Below are 18,092 nucleotides of genomic sequence, written 5' to 3' on the forward strand. Positions count from 1 at the left end.
GCTTATCTTAATCTTTGATCGGGCGCGGTCGATTGGAACCTGTATCGTGGTATGTGCGGATTGTAGAGTTGATTAGAGCCACCTGTTTGGCCCAGATTTTTGCTTCAAAAGTTGTCGAAAAGTTATCCCTCAAAACTAATGTAATAATGTAAGTTTCGAACAATATGAAAATACCTTAATACTGTCAAAAAATCGTTTTTTAACTGGCATCAAGCCTTCGTGGCGCAATCGGTTAGCGCGTTCGGCTGTTAACCGAAAGGTTGGTGGTTCAAGTCCACCCGGGGGCGTTTTTTTAACATAATGTATTAAATCCATATGTCCACTACAAAAACATCTTTAACGCAAGAGTTCTTATAAGGAAAATGATTATTTTACGTCTCAACAAAGTTTCAGTGGCGATGAAAGGCATCCAATTAACATGACCGAAATTTTGATGATCAAGCAAAAACCAAATCCCACCCCCAAAAACGTCACAACACAAAGTACGGTTCCATTCATCGTCCGAAAGTTTGCCAAAAAAAACCGAACACAGCCCCCGATACCATAGCCTTTGAACCTCTTTTCGGCCGCACGAGAGAGAGACCCGTGGCGCAAAGATTAATTAGCGGAGATCGCGGTGCAAATCGATCTTCAGTCGCCATCTGACCTCTACCCTTATTTTTTTTCCCCACTCCAACTCTGTGGAACCCCCTTTTGTTTGCTCCGAGATCCCGCAGTCGATATGCTGTGCGAAATGCCACATTTGAAATATTGGCCCCGAAAGAACCCGTAGATCACTCCGATGGTGTCCGTGGCGGTAAGGAATCCGTCAGATCACTTGCTGGCTGTTTCTTTTTTTGTCGGTCGGCATCAAGCCAAAAAGGTGCGGCTTTCCGTGATGGATTGGGGCTGCCGGAAGGATTGATGGTGGAAATGAACCTGCAGAAAAACAAAAATCGCTAATGGAACTGCTAATTTATGCCACTCCCTCGTGGGAACTTGGTGTTGATCAAAATTTCAGAAACAATTATTTATCAATCTTATGAGTAGTAAATATTTTTATGGCACTGAATTTAATACATTCACACAAAGAAAAAAAATCTAAATCAAGCTCATAATTTTCGTGCCATACTTAAAATAATCTTACCATCCTTATTTTTTCAAATTTAAAGCCAGAAAGGATTATACACCATGTAAAAAGATGTTTTTTTCACGGGTCAAGTAAAAGTTGAAGACAATTTGAAAAAACTGAACAACTCAACTGAAAATTTATGAGTTGAGGCAAAAAGTTTGTAATCGAAGGTTTTACAAGATTAAACAAAGTTTTTTTTTTTTAATTACAACTTTTTCATTTTGAAAGTAAGGAAGAATTGATGTTGAGAAAAAAAATGTAAGAAATGCTATTCAAATAGCCTTAAATTCATAGCTCACAATAGCTGGGTGACCAATAATTGAATTTTCAATACCGAATATGAATATTTTTTTTGAATCTTCCAAAAGCAGCTGTTAATTTTAAAATTGCGTTTATTTCTGCCGAAATTGGACTAATGCTGATATTTTTATTAGAGAAAATATTCTGTTGACTCTTTTCTACATTCTACAACGCTGAAGTTTATTCGGACAAGCGGCAAAATCTCTAAGTTTCGTAATAATTTACAAGTCAAGCAATTTGAAATGCTCAAATTTGTATTCGGGTAATACTTTAATGTATGATCAGTTCAATGAAAAGTTTCGTTTAGAAAATCATTTACTTTTGGAATAAAAAAAAGTTGAAAACTGAAAATATAAGCTTGAAAACTATTAAGTGGTTTTCAAAAATTGACATATTGACATCAATGAGTCTTTCAATATATATTGATGTGAAAGTGACTACGGACACCTTTTTAACCTGCCAATTTTTTTTCCTAAAGTACTTGAAAAAGTAAACCAAGGGACATTGTTGAGATTATTTGTTTTATCAGCACTGAAATATTTGATATTGTATTTTCAATTCTCAAAAACAAATTTGACACTAGAATTTGTTGCAAATTCAATAAATTATATTTATAACACGTTTGAAAATTATTCCATCTTGGAACGATTCTTTCAAAAGACCGGAGTTTAAAAAATAACCGCGGTTTTTTTTGTGAGCCATAGTTCGTTCGCTCTTTTTGATGAACCGGCTCTTTGAGCGGCTCGCTCTTTTTTTGCCCACCTCTACTATCCAGACTCGATTATCCAAAGGCCTTGGAATAATTTTAATTCGGACAAACGACCTTCAGAGAATCTGATCTATGATTGTCGAGCATATAAACTACGCAAAAAAGATTTTTAACTTTAAAATCCAAGATGGCGGCCAAAATTGCGGCAATAAAATAGTGAAAATGCATCTTAAGCCAAGTCCAATACTGAAAATTTTAGAGAATTTTCTCAGAAACAGGAAAAAATATTTTCAAATATGAACTTTCATGAACATTTTTCAAATTTTTAATTTTTTTACTTATTTTTACTTGAAATTAAACATTATCAAAAGTTCTTTCCAATTGCTGATTTGATTATATTTTTTTAATTGGTACATTTTGCTAATTGTCGTTTCGCTGACGGTCATTTCACCGATTGGTCGTTTCGCCGAACTGCGTAAAAAAATAATTTTGATAATTTGCTAAAACATAAAACTCTAAAATTATCACAAAATTATAAACTAAAAATGAAATGAACTGTTCACTTTTTAAAGAATGCTAAAACTTTCAGAAAAAAATTGTTTTGTATGAAAAAAATATTTTTTAAAATGACTTGGTTTGAAAAATCCTAAAACTCACAGAGTTGATTCAAAATAATACGCTAAAAATGAAAAAAAAATACACCTGATATTTGAAAGAATGCAAAGAACCAACAAAAAAAGTTTTTTAAAGGAAATTTCACTTTTTTTTAATAAATGAATGAAAAAAAAACTTATCAAATTAACATGCCAAAAAAAAACAAAAAAGTCATCTGATTTTTATTATTGCTAAAATTTACTTAAAGGTTTCATCATCTTATTATTTTTCTCGGGCTTTTGCTGCCTAGGTTCTAGCAAATAAACTTTTATATCTCAAGAAGTAAATGTGTAAATACAAATATCAGTATTTAGGATATACAGGATAACACGCCCATTACGACAAATACTGGCTAAATTTGGCATCGATTTAGTGTTCAGCAGTAGAAACAGCCAGTTGGAATCCATCTTAGGTTCAACGAAAGCCCCATACCGACTTTAGGCAAACCTGGCATCTACGAGGTATCCTGCGGCCACTGTGATATGAGCTACATAGGACAAACTAAGAGATTACTGCAAACCAGGTTGGATGAGCATATAAACACATATGTCAGAATTGCCAAGGAGGAAAAACGGAAAGGATTTGTCCCCCATTTCAGGTCAGCAGTAACCGAACACATCATCGAGGAAAAACATAACATCACAACTAACGACGCGGTCATCTTAAGTCACATCACAAACCCATCGAAGCTGGCTGTCGCCGAAAGTTTGGAAATCTTCAAGGCAGGCAACAAACGTTTACTCAACAAGGATTCAGGTAACGGCTCAACGTGGCTGATTAAGCTGTTACCTTTACAGGCACAAAAGAAGAACGAGGAGGTATTACCTACAGAACACTGATGAAGTCTGCAAGTAGTAGACGAAATACGTATCTGTCAAGATATTAAAAATATATAGCGAAATTAAAAGGAACAACTCGTCTTTGTATTCACAGTAATGCATTGTGCTAAAACGCTCAACCAAACCACAAATATCAGTGAGTTGGCGCGGTTGGCGACCGCCAAGATATTTGAAACAGAAAGGGCGCCGAATTATAAAATAGATTTACAAATAACTAGATAATTTGGTTTAAAATATAAAAAAAAATCAGTGGCGGAAAGTTAACATTCCAACGCCCAAGGCTCCAAAAAAGGTGGAACGGTAAATTCAACTCGCTGGTTCTCGGGCCTCTCTCAACCAATCAAGATGATTCTTCTTTCAAGTGATTTGCTAGGATGTCTAGATGATTCTAGAACTTTGCAGAATTTAATTTGATCAAATCTGTAATTTTTGCGATCAAAAACATCTTTCCAACTTTTTTTTTCGAGGGTAAAAAAAAAATCACAGAAAATTCCGCGGAGGCAGTCTTTTTAAAAAAGGTGGAACGATGTATCGTTCGCAGAAATTACAGATTTGTTCAAATCAAGTTCTGCAAATTTTTATGATCATCTGGACATTCATACAAATTAGTAGAAACAAAATCGTCCCGATTGGTTGAGTAATGCCCAAGAACCAGCGAGTTGAAGTTACCGTTCCACCTTTTTTGGGAGGCTTGGGCGTCCGTGTAAGTTGGACATGCGTTGGACGTTCCAGTGTTAAAGGAGTTCTAGAAGAGCTTCTCAAAATAAATACACGTTAGAGTTTGGACCGTTGTATAATGAAGTTTATGTCATACCTTCCAGACTAAAAAATGTCCAACTATATGTTATTTTCACGTTAATCAGTGAATCACAATCAGCCAAATTTTGAAAAAAATGGTCATATTTTGAGCTTCCTTGAAAAAGGATTTATTTTAACATTTAAACATATACATTTCCTTTGAAATTTTCAAAATCTCGAGTTAAAAAAATGGCCTTTGAAATATTTTCAGCTCGATTTCCCCTTTTATAATCAACTTCGTACATAAGAATTTGCATATTCATTTTCAAAATACGAAAGTTTTGAAATTGGAAAACTGCTGTGAATTTTCACCAATAAAACCAACATTATTTGTTCAAGAAAAAAACGTTTTTCAGAGCACATAACTTTTTCAGTTTAGCTTAACCGGTGTTGTTTACTTTTAGACCGTCTTAAAAGCTTTGGTAATGAGAAACAATTTTAAAAAAATCAGTTAAAAAAATAATATTTTATCAAGGTTTGAAAACATTTACATAGCGCAATTTTTTCCAGAATATAAAATTTAATTTTGCTAATTAAAAATAAACAAATAAAAAATGATGAAAATAAAAAAAAAACAACGCAAATTATAATTAAAAATTATGAAATATATTCTCAAATATCGTATGAGCAAATCTCAAAATGAATAAAAATTTCATATCTTTATGATGCATTTTAAAACAAATTTTTCATTCAAATGTTAAATCCGTGGTCTGTAATTTCAATTTTCTAACTTTTTAATTTTTGTGGTCAGAGTCGAGGGACATAAACATCAATAAATATTTGCAAACGCCTAAATTGATTTTGACGAAGTTTTGTTCTGCCGCTGCATGTTGAAAAATTATACTTCGAAGCCGGTGTGCTCTTTTGAACTAAGCTTGCTGGGATTCATATCTAGATATAACAAGAGAGCACACGGGAATCGAATTATTGTTTTTTCATTTTGAAGAAAGATTTTTTTTTTCTTTTTCGTTGTAATTAACGGAATGAAATCCAAAGCCAAATCAGTTAATCATTTTACGAATCTGGGAAAGTTCTTTGCTTGTACAATCACATTAATACTATCAGATCAAATTATGCAGGCTTAAAATATAAAATTAGCTAACAAGTTATAGCAAAATTTATCATGATTGAGCATTTAATTCTGTGCATTTATCTGAAAAATAAATTGAAAATTAGAACAAAACCTGCTACCACTATCGATTTTATGAAATCTGAGAAAATATTAAGCCAACTTAACTCCAATACTAAATTTTCGATTCAACCTATCTCATATTATTTGAAAAATAAAACATAAAATAACTGTGTTTCTGAATTTAACCATATAAAGGTCTCCAATTGCAATTAAAAAATGTGATTTCCGAGCAAAAACACGTTTTAGGCCAATTTTGAGGACGCTGTATCTTTTGGCAAAAGCAAGATAGCGCAATACTTTCTTCGGTAAAATTTTAGAGAATTTTCTCAATTTTAACGCTATTGTATTGATTTGACAAATTTAGTGGAAAATAAAAATTATAAAAATCAAAATGTAATAAAGAGGGTTTTTCCATACTGATTCCCATACAACATTGAAATGCTAGGCGCAACGCGTGGACGCAACCAATCGCTCCCAAATTTTAGGGGGTTATTTTGAGGCCCAAAAGGCATCAACAAAACTTTGTTCAGGCATGATTTAATCATTTTTTACATTTTCCGTATAACGACGAGCCAGTCTAATAGGCAGCATGTGATTTTTGAAAAATAATGATGCCATTTTGAAAATTAAAATGTCTGTACATTTATTCAAGTTACTTGTCCAGTCCTGTAAAACTTATGGAAATTACTAGTTTATGCAACAATCGGCAAAGAAGATTTTTCTCAGCACGAATTGTGCATTATAACGAGGTATACCGAGCTAATTCAAGCAAAACTTTCTCATTCACTTAACTGCTTATACTACCAGAACGTGATAACTTAAGAGTGGTCAAAAGTCGATGTATTTATAATAAATTGATTTTTTTAATAGGCTGAAAAAATAGCCAAATAAAATCCATTTTGCCTTCCTCACTGAGGTAAGGCTATAATCCTGCTCTAAAATTGAACTTTTTATTTAAAGCTCGAAAACCCACCATGATGTATACATATCGACTCAGAATCGAAAACTGAACAAATGTCTGTGTGTATGTGTGTGTGTATGTGTGTGTGTATGTGTGTGTGTATGTGTGTGTGTATGTGTGTGTGTATGTGACCAATAATGTCACGCAGTTTTCTCAGCACTGGCTGAACCGATTTTGACCAAACCAGTTGCATTCGACTTGGTTTAGGGTCCCATACGGTGCTATTGAATTGTTTGAAGTTTCAATAAGTAGTTCAAAAGTTATGTATAAAAATGTGTTTTCGCATATTTTTGGAAGTTGAATAAATGGCAGTAAACTGAACCAAACATCATCATTATATACATCGTTGAATAGGTAATTGAAAGACCTTTCCAACGAGTCCAAAACATTGAAGATCTGGCAACCCTGTCTCGAGTTCTGACCACTTAAGTGATATTTATGTACTTTTTTGTAGCCGGATCTCACTTAAATGTATGTAAACAATGTCCGGATCTATCATCCGACCCATCGTTGGTTAGGTAATCGAAAGACCTTTCCAACGAATCTAAAACATTGAAGATCTGGCAACCCTGTCTCGAGTTCTGACCACTTAAGTGATATTTATGTACTTTTTTGTAGCCGGATCTCACTTAAATGTATGTAAACAATGTCCGGATCCATAATCCAACCCATCGTTGGTTAAGTAATCGAAAGACCTTTCCAACGAGTCTAAAACATTGAAGATCTGGCAACCCTGTCTCGAGTTCTGACCACTTTAGTGATATTTATGTACTTTTTTGTAGCCGGATCTCACTTAAATGTATGTAAACAACGTCCGGATCCATCATCCGACCCAGCGTTGGTTAGGTAATCGAAAGACCTTTCCAACGAGTCTAAAACATTGAAGATCTGGCAACCCTGTCTCGAGTTCTGACCACTTTAGTGATATTTATGTACTTTTTTGTAGCCGGATCTCACTTAAATGTATGTAAACAATGTCCGGATCCATCATCCAACCCATCGTTGGTTAGGTAATCGAAAGACCTTTCCAACGAGTCTAAAACATTGATGATCTGGCAACCCTGCCTCAAGCTATGACCACCTAAGATGCCACTTATGAGCCCTTGAGTAATATGTGTGTTTTTTTTTGTATTCCGAAACTTAACGAAATTAGACGAAATTTGTGTCCAAACCCATTTTTGGAAAAAAAGTGAGGAAGGCACCAACCACATAGGTGGATTAAGTTAGTTTTTAGTTTTTATGGAGAATTGCTCTGCAGGGACGTATAAAATCAAACACAAAAGATAAATTTAATCAGCAAACTAAACGTTCTCAGTTTTTCACTAATCTTAGTAAAATATTTTTGCAATGATAATAATTTATAGGATTCAAAGTTTTGGCAAAAATGCAACTCTTAAAACAATTTCACATCATTCCTCAACTGGACAACTCAGCTCCATAATTCCATCGGCACCTGCAGCTCAAAAAAACGTGCTCAAAATATGATGGCAACAATTAGGCATTCCGCGCGATGAAAATTCCATAACGCAACGGAATGATGCTGGTCAGCTCGGCCGTGGTTAATAAAATATCACCACTGAGAAAAAGCGCGCGCGCAGTGAAAAAAATCGTGAAACTTTTCTCATTCAGCATAATTGCTGCTCGCCTTTGAGGACCACTTTTGGCGAGAGCCGTCACCGCCGGCGTCGAAGAATGTTTCGCATGTTTTTTTTTTTGTTCTGCTTCAAAACCACAATTCATGCCCAAATATTAAGACAATAACACGCTGCAATTAGGGCTCGGCGACGACGACGACGACGTGAGCGATTATGGGGGAATGCTATTTTGTTTTTGCTCTCGCGAGTGATTCTTGCCTTAGTGGAAGCGTGAGACGTTGAAATTTTGTCGACCTGCAAAATTCACGTGCAGATGGATGAGTTTTGACACTTTGGAATTTTCAGCAATGGAAGAAAAAGTTCAACACTTATTCGCTACATGAACTGATGCTTTTCTTCATACACAGTGAAAATATTCTACGAAATGTGTATACAATATTATTTCAATATTATTTCATGTAAAATTATTGTAATTTTACTTTATGAACCATGATTCTCCCATGAATCGTAACGAAACTATTGGCACTACGCCCCCCGGGGCATGGCCTTCCTCTAACGTGGGATTTCTGCTCCAGCGCCTCTGACGAGACAGGAGAAACCGGGACCGACGTTTTACTTCACCATCCGATAGAAGCTCAGTGGATAAGGCGGGAATCGAACCCGCGTCTCATAGCATCATCGGGATCGGCAGCCGAAGCCGCTACTCCTGCGCCACGAGACCCATGAATCGTATTACTTGCTAATAATAAAGTATCACATTGCAGAAAATCTGTCCCCTTTCAAAGTAGTGTACCTATCGCTCGATCTAAAATAAATTACCTCTGGCACTGTTATGACCAACACTCGTCATTCAACATTTCACTTTTGCGTGACTGTGAGTGGGCAGACAGGCAACTGGGCAGGCTCCGGCGCTTCCTCTAATCCGATTTAATCTCGATCCGACCGTTGACGGAATTAATCTCCACGCGACATTAGTTTGCCAAGCCTACAGGTAAGGGGAAAACTCACTCTAATTGATCCCCGTCCATGAGTGATCACTTCGCACGTGCATTAGTTTGTCGCCCGTTTTTCATCTCACGAAGAAGTGACCAGCCCCAACGCGTTACAATGTGACCACTCCGCATTGATTGTGAATCTCCAGCTTGTCCAACTGCCTTCTTCCTTTGGGGCGCTAACGAAGAGTTCGTGGGCAGCGGAAAACACATTTCATATCCCGTCATTCAATGCAACGCCTCGTGTCCCGTGTCCCAGCCCCGAGGAATGACCACTGTTCCGGCGGACTGGGGACAGACAACTAACCAGTTCGACAACCAAAGTCGCCACGACGAAAGATGATACATTGCCCTTAAGGCCAACCGTCGTCGTTGTCGGAACCGTCTCGGCCTGTCAACGCGCGGATATTTATGGCCTGCGGAACGAACTGTTTCATATTCCGGTCCACGACCCGATGTCGTCGTCACGAACAGAATGGCCTGGCATGATCTGATTTTGGTAGATGCATGCGACAGTTTGAAGGCATTGGTGGCACGGAGGGAATCTGTTACAAAAGCCAAAAATACAAAAAGATTTAAAAAAAACTTAAAGCTAAAATACTAAAATACTAAAATACTAAAATACTAAAATACTAAAATACTAAAATACTAAAATACTAAAATACTAAAATACTAAAATACTAAAATAATAAAATACTAAAATACTAAAATACTAAAATACTAAAATACTAAAATACTAAAATACTAAAATACTAAAATACTAAAATACTAAAATACTAAAATACTAAAATACTAAAATACTAAAATACTAAAATACTAAAATACTAAAATACTAAAATACTAAAATACTAAAATACTAAAATACTAAAATACTAAAATACTAAAATACTAAAATACTAAAATACTAAAATACTAAAATACTAAAATACTAAAATACTAAAATACTAAAATACTAAAATACTAAAATACTAAAATACTAAAATACTAAAATACTAAAATACTAAAATACTAAAATACTAAAATACTTAATTAGAAATTTGGGGACAAAAGGACTCTTATGTAAAATCGGACGCCCGATTTGATGGCAAAAAAACGAGTATTATTAAACCTTTTAAAAAATCGCTAGAGACCTTCTTCTCGTGCAACTTCACTAGGCAATGCAAGTCGGTGCAAAAAATTATGCAACCTGGTTCTTTGTCACGCTGTGGAGCAAACAACATCCCATCCCATCGGCTCTACGCTACGCCCAAGATGATGAGATGTCAAAACGTATGTTTCATTGAGATTAATGCCTTTTTTCGCGCTGGTTCGCGTGTGTGGCGAGTCTGATCTGCTCTACACGATGGAATGGAGGGGGATGTGTCCAGTGGATCGTTTATTTGCACACGAGGACAGGTTTGTAAACCGTAATAGATATATGCAGTTTAGCTGAAGAAATGACTTTCAGTGGAAGGAGATTGAATGATCTTCTCGACGGTTAAACGACTCGGAGAAATAATCAATTTTGTGCGCATGCCGGGACAGTTTGGACAGCTGGTCGTCGTCGTCGTGATGAAGCTGGAGCTACGATCTACCAGGAATGAAATATTAGCTTGCGCTGTGTTGACCTCCAGTGTAATTACCGTGACGTGAAGTAACCTGTGGAGATTCTGCAAGAAAGTGTAATAAATGAAGTTTTAAGTACCAGAACTCGAACCGATCGGGCTGGAGATGAATCCAGTTGAACTCAGCGTTGGAACTGACTGACGGCTGCTCAAAATGAGGGTTAGTCACACATGTCAGTGAGATCATGAGGGCTTAGCTGGTTGAGTTAGCCCACCTACCGGGCGGGGGCTTAGAGGCCATGAGCCCCTGAAAACAATATGATTGATGATTTTGCTGAAAATGAAATAATAATTAGCTACACCAGAGGTGGAGTTTTGCCCCGCTCCAAAGCCGATATCCGACGCCACGGCGTTCATGCTGAGTTACGCGAGCATCGTTCTTGGGTGAAACTACAAAGAGATTAAGAGGTTTTGGCGGTCGTCGTCCAACTCAGGAACCCCTGGGACCATCACGATAAAGGTGCCACTTTTGGGACCGATCGCCGAAAGATCCCAATCAACGCGCCTGTGTGTTGATCTCGTTTAGCCAGGTCGTGTATCATATCACACACAACACATGGCCCCATGGGTTACGGTGACGGAGTTGGCGTCGAATTTGGCAACCTGGCCGCGGCCGGTGTGTTGCTGATGAGTTTAATTAATTTTGTTGCACCTTGCTTCAAGGGTAGAACCAGCTGGGGGTTTATCGCAGTCATGTGTGTGCTGTTGTTATTGAAACATCAAATGTGGGTTATTTTATGTGATTTTGATATCATAAACAACTGTATAACGTTGTTGAGATGAACTTAAGGAAAAAACGTGTCTTTTTGTCTTTTTGTCTTTTTGTCTTTTTGTCTTTTTGTCTTTTTGTCTTTTTGTCTTTTTGTCTTTTTGTCTTTTTGTCTTTTTGTCTTTTTGTCTTTTTGTCTTTTTGTCTTTTTGTCTTTGTCTTTTTGTCTTTTGTCTTTTTGTCTTTGTCTTTTTGTCTTTTTGTCTTTTTGTCTTTTTGTCTTTTGTCTTTTTGTCTTTTTGTCTTTTTGTCTTTTTGTCTTTTTGTCTTTGTCTTTTTGTCTTTTTGTCTTTTTGTCTTTTTGTCTTTTTGTCTTTTTGTCTTTTTGTCTTTTTGTCTTTTTGTCTTTTTGTCTTTTTGTCTTTTTGTCTTTTTGTCTTTTTGTCTTTTTGTCTTTTTGTCTTTTTGTCTTTTTGTCTTTTTGTCTTTTTGTCTTTTTGTCTTTTGTCTTTTGTCTTTTTGTCTTTTTGTCTTTTTGTCTTTTGTCTTTCTTTTCTTTTTGTCTTTTTGTCTTTTTGTCTTTGTCTTTTTGTCTTTTTGTCTTTTTGTCTTTTTGTCTTTTTGTCTTTTTGTCTTTTTGTCTTTTTGTCTTTTTGTCTTTTTGTCTTTTTGTCTTTTTGTCTTTTTGTCTTTTTGTCTTTTTGTCTTTTTGTCTTTTTTTAGTTATTGTATTTGCACTCAACGAGGGGCAAACTGCAAGTTATTTTTAAATCTCGCTGATGTCTCTCTTGATCATAACTTAATAACCAAATTTGCATATTTTAACAACAATCCCTTTATTCCTCTTTGTCCTGTAATGGAAAGCTACCGCGCTTGTGTCAAGTCCACGCTCGACCCGCGAGTTATCCACACTTTATGACATTGCATCGATTTGGCATAAATTCCTCCGTATACTTTCCCAGACCCTCTCTGCACCGCCACAAAGAGGTAAACAAAGGTCACTGTCATATATTTGCCCCAAACTGTTAACCCCATCCGATTCTGGCCGATGTCGTCGTCGTTGCAACAATGTGAAATAAATTTTCCCTTATTTTTTTCTCCCAGGAACTCCGGGTTAACCCGCGCCAAATTTCGCCTTAATCCATAAGCATGAGCAATATTTTCCAATTTTTATTTCACAACACCCGCCGGACCATCAATGGAGACATAATCCGTATGGGCTATTATTATTCCCCTGCGCTGCTGCTGCACCCTGCATCCGAAATGGCCACTTCGTGGAAATATCTCATCGACCACTTCGACGGCCGGTGTTGTTGGTGTTCGCCCTTTCAGGTTGCACACCGGACTCGTGATCCAATTTAAAGTTACGATCCGTGTTCCCGGCGATGACCCCGGCCGGAATCCGTTGATTACGGGGTGGACGACGAAGTCGACGGACCAGGTACAAAATGTTATTATTGTTTTACGGTTATTGAGGAGGAGTCCTTGGGTAGGACGACAACATCAGCTATAGTGTCCGAAGATCACGCTATGGGTGAAGGTTCACCGCAGATCTTCGAAGAAGACGCGATGAAATTGATATAATTGTACTAATATTTATGCTGCCATTATGATAATTCATTGAATTAAGAGCGCTGTTCGATGTGCAAGGAAAACTGGACCATGAAGTCCTCACGACCGACTACAAGCCTTCGCGAGGAGGAACACACTAAATGGCACCCTTGTTGAAACCGGAGTGCCCTGGCAGATCTCCGCCCGCAAAACTTTTGCAGCTCAGAAATCAGCATAAAGCATCTACTTTAAGGCAGTCGTAAAAAATAATTGAAATCATAACTCGCCCAACCAACGCGTACGGTCAGGTGTCTTTTTTGGAGGCGTGACCCGGCGCGTAGACCCCCAATAACCTGGTTCCCATTGTGAGAAAACGTCCCCGCGATGCGATGCCTTGGGGGCCTTTCATAATCCGCTTATTTGCGACGCCACCGGGGGCAAACAAAAAACTACAAAATGATGACGGAACCTCGACGACGAGTTTTCCCCTCTAGCTTTTGAGGCGCTGTCAGTCAACCAGGTTGTCATAGTTGTTCAAACACGTTTGGTTCCCATGGCGCATATGCCTAGGTGAAGGTGTCTTCAGCGGTGTGAACAAATTTGGTCATTTTGGCAGGTCGAATCGAATCCTTCCTCATTGCGACTCTCATATTGACCACTGCTGATTTGGCGGAGGACTTCTCAGTTGAGTCATGAGGTGACGCGCAGAAGTGCTGCTACAAACTGTGTGTTGACAGGCTCGTAAAAGCTTCCCAGCGGGATTTGTCAGTCCAGAAGGTTTTCGAGCCGGTTCAATTAGCAATCTTCTTTGAGGTTGCTGAAGGGGCTTAAGTTTTCATATCCATAAAAAAACAGTCACATTCACAGGACAGTGAAGCAACATGCCTTCGTGGCGCAATCGGTTAGCGCGTTCGGCTGTTAACCGAAAGGTTGGTGGTTCGAGTCCACCCGGGGGCGCAATATTTTTTTCCCTCAGCTTAGGGATCACCACATTGAGATATTTGTGTAATCTAATTTTTAAAATGTTTCTCAGATCGATCTGAATATTTTAATAGCTTATAATCCACGTCTAAAACGTTTGATTTTGAGAAAATTTACACAAAATAAATATTCAACTATTACTCATTTTGATGCAAAATAATAGTGTTATTTACGTGCGCATGTATTGCGTGTACATACAAGAAAAAAACGTGAGGTTAAATTTTGTCCGGCCAGCAAAATCAAATGGTGCGCTAGTCTGCGTACGCGAAACGTCATAAAGCTCTATAAATTGACAAGACAACATTTTTTCGATGAATCAACTATGGTCTCCTTGTAACGAGCTGTCAAGTAGTACCTTTTCTGTCAAGAAGGGCCGCGAAGTATTTTTTTTTATTGATTTCAAAATCCATTTTAAATCCTGAATGGTCGTACAAAGGAACATTGCACTCAGAAAAATAAGCTTCATCGTTGTGAACAATAATATCACAAATTTAAGCTTAATTTTAGGACCCAATTCCACAACCCAGATGACCGCAGTCGATAGCGCACCACGGTCGTCGTTATAATAAGACATTACCCGAGAGATTCGACACAAAGTATCGACAATCCTGAGTCTCAAACACACTCCAAAACCACCACACGTATGCAAATCGACTCCTCAAAATCAGCAAACAACTGGCGGCTGCTCCCCATGTGGCCAATTTGAAAAATGACCGAAAGCTGCCACAAGCCGCGGTTGTGCAACTCTCCAAATTCCTGGCCAAACATTTCAATCACGCAGACATCACGCCAACTCGGACCGTGTGTCCCCAACCTGTTCCTGCGCGTCCTGCTGGCTGCGGTCTACCCATAACGATCCGGTGCCCCCCGGAGGCTCTCCAAAGCAGCAGCCGGGTCTTTGTGGCCGCGATGATTGATATAATCATGTAAATTTCGCCAGTTAAAAGTAAACTACAACGCTGTTGTCCGCGGCGGCCGGTTGGTCGTGTAGTGCCCCGGGAGAGGAACCACGCAAAAGGCTCTCCGAAATCGGGCGCTGATCTTAACGAGCCGTGCCTCCTTATTGGCCGCCACATTTGCATTCCGAGGCAAGTGTCGTGAGCGCAGGACCGATCGGCGTGTCGTATGTCCTCGACGGTGGAGCATTTTTTGAGGTTATGTCTCGACGCAACGCTTATCCCCGGCCCTGGTAGATTCTTATCGCGGTTGATTTGCTCACTTTAATTGAATTGCGGTGGAGTTCTTGGGTGTGCTCGAGCTTCCCGGAGTCTGACAGCGCGACCAGGGATCAAATTTGACGCCGTTCGCCACACGCACCGGTCGTTCTTTGCCGCCACCCTGCAGGCATAACTGATTCGATACGACTCACGCAGGAAACGCTCTGACCTGAAAATCGATGTCCAGCATAAATTAATTGTCCCATTTAGCCCCGATAATGTTGTCTCGTTTGTGCCGGAGTGAAGAGTGATTTGATTCCAGTGCACTGATAAGAACTGGACACGGAGTTGGTCCAGAGAGGGGCGTTAAAGGTCCGTCACGACAGCGTCGTGGTTTTACAAACTGTTTTCAATTAAGTACCGTTTTTGACCGCCAGAGGGCACCGACGACAGACTCTGACGTGACCTGGGCAGGCACTCATCGGAGGGGCAAAAATAAAGGAACAACAGTAATTAATCTTAATATTTCGATATCTGAACAACGATCTTGCGCGTTCCGTGCGGTTGTTCCAGTACTCGGACGATCCGTCAATAAAGGTAATTACCAACCCCGGAACAACACAACCAGTCCGACGCAACTCAAGTCTCGTATCAACTCACAGTGTTGAAAAATGTGATGACCACCGAGCTGATGCCTTCGACCTCAGTACATCTCAGAAACAGAATTATATTAAACACATATTGATTAATGTCGGTCTGACCTGTTACAATTTTCCCGCGATCGCACCAGTTTTTCTGCGTGAAATATAACATGTTCGATAATTGGATTTTTAAGGCCCGCGGAGGTCTCCGTGTCAGCTCTCGAAGGACCGTTGAGTAATACATGGTTTTGACCGCGGCCAGCGAGAACACGCGAAAGGTCTTTGGGGATCGAGCTCGCGCTCGTACTGAACCCCTCTCCATGAGCAGGATAATTATGTCAAACCCCTTACTCGGGGTGAAAATTGGCGTGAATTAAAACATGATTTTTCACATTATGGCTGGAGATAAATGGATACATGTCATCGATATTTCGGCAAAATACCGATATTAAAATGAATTCTGTCAAGTTCAAGAACCTTGAATGTTTTGATTTTAGCGGAAAATTTAAAGTGTATAGCTCATCTTTCATTAAACAACAATACAATTCTTAAGGTAAGAACAAGATTGTCCGTCAGGCCTGAACGCAAACGCAAAATTTTGCGCCTGTCATCATAGCCTGCCAGTCATCGACCATTGAACAAAGCAACCTCTGCAGATTGTTCGACTGACAGTTAATGGAAAAATCGAACTGGCACAGCGTTCTGCGTTCACCACCGCGTTGAACGGACAATCTTGTTCTTAGCTTTAAGCTAAGAACAAGATTGTCCGTTTAACGCAGACGCAAACGCAGAACTTTGCGCCAGTTCGATTTTTCCATGATCTGTCAGTCGAACATTTTACAGGGGTTGCTTTGTTCAATGTTCGATGACAGGCAGGCTATGATGACAGGCGCAAATTTTTGCGTTTGCGTCTGGGCCGAAAGGACAATCTTGTTCATACATTTAGAGTTATTTGTCAAATATAAAAATTTTAATTACAAGCCAGAAATTGAACACTCCAATGAAAAAAGTGTTAGAAAAGTAAACGTACACACTAACATTTCTTTACCGAACTTGGTAGTTAAAAAATAGAATAAGTTTATATCGGTACACTATCTGTCAAAATGAATAAAATTTTACTGAAACCGGTACGATGAACAATAATGAACTATATTACCGAATTTCGGTAAGCCTTTACAAATTTCGGTTGTATTCAGTTTACCAAAATGTTTAGCAGTTGAAAATCGGTAAAATTTACCGGATTCGGTAAAAAATCTAAGTATGTAGCAAATATTTTTCAAAGTTTATGTCGCCTCATGTGTTCTTTTTGTTCTGCGTTCCGTAAATCATTTTTTAACATATTATAAAACCAGAAATGAAAGTTACACAAGTAGTTTAAAAAAAAATTCAGACTGTTCAATACAAATTTAAATTTCATCAATATTGTTTTTTGATGTGATTTTTTGGGACATTTTCAAGAAGAAAGGAGACAAACAAAAACACATTGGTCTTCATCATACTCTTAGCAAGGCACCATTCCACCGTTCAAGCCTAATTCCGACACGTGTCAATTGAGGAAACTCTTTTATTACCGCAAATTAGTCGCAAACAAACACCACTAACCAAAACATCACGTCCAACTCGACACTCTGCTCTCTGGTCGTACAGATGCACTTTCGCACGTTCCAAGCCCCCACCGGTCTTCAAACAAAAACAACATCCGCAACAAACCGCGCCGCAGACGACGGCGCAAGTCCAAGTCCAAATGCGCCATAAAACCATCGATAACATTTATTAGTCTCACCCGGGGGAGTTCGCACGACCTTTTGATGTCTCCACTCGCCCAACCGACGCGAACCACTTCCGTTCCCATGCATTACCCGATGTCAAGCCCCTAACTGACAGTGTCTTGCGAACCTTCGTGGTGAACGGACACTAGAGCTGCGGTATTTTTTACTACCTAAGCTCAGAGTTATTTCAAAACAAAATTCACAGTCTTTTTAAAGACTACCTGAGTTATTTTCCAAAATTCTAAACAGTCTTTTCAAGACTAACCCCGCCTGAAATTTTGTTGTATTTTACAAACGAAGCCATCTTTTAAGAGAACTTTGCTTGCAAAATGCGTCAAAACAAAGGTAAACGCAAATCTTCTGAAGATTTGGTCGTTACGTCGGTGAAGCGTTTGAACGCTAAACCGGCTAACGGAAACAGAAAAAGAAAACAGCCTCTTCTGAGGTCTGATTCTGATTCTGAATGTGAGGTCAATCCTCCAATTCCATTGACAAACAGTTTCGGTGTTTTATCCGAAACTGATGACAAGGAACCTTCTCCTCGTACTGAGCCTTCTGCCGTCGAGAAACGAGTAAAGGCTCCGCCAAT

At 38.6% G+C, this 18,092-nt stretch overlaps 2 non-coding genes across 2 annotated transcripts; both read left to right on the plus strand.

The window, feature by feature from the left end:
• Positions 1-213: 213 nt before the first annotated feature.
• On the plus strand, positions 214-287 carry Trnan-guu. The gene has a single exon. It is a non-coding gene; the product is annotated as a tRNA-Asn (tRNA).
• Positions 288-13,838: 13,551 nt separating this feature from the next.
• On the plus strand, positions 13,839-13,912 carry Trnan-guu. Its single transcript has one exon. It is a non-coding gene; the product is annotated as a tRNA-Asn (tRNA).
• The last annotated feature ends 4,180 nt before the right edge of the window (positions 13,913-18,092 follow it).

Source organism: Culex quinquefasciatus, chromosome 2, assembly GCF_015732765.1.
Source record: "Culex quinquefasciatus strain JHB chromosome 2, VPISU_Cqui_1.0_pri_paternal, whole genome shotgun sequence".
Taxonomy (NCBI): Eukaryota; Metazoa; Arthropoda; class Insecta; order Diptera; family Culicidae; genus Culex; species Culex quinquefasciatus.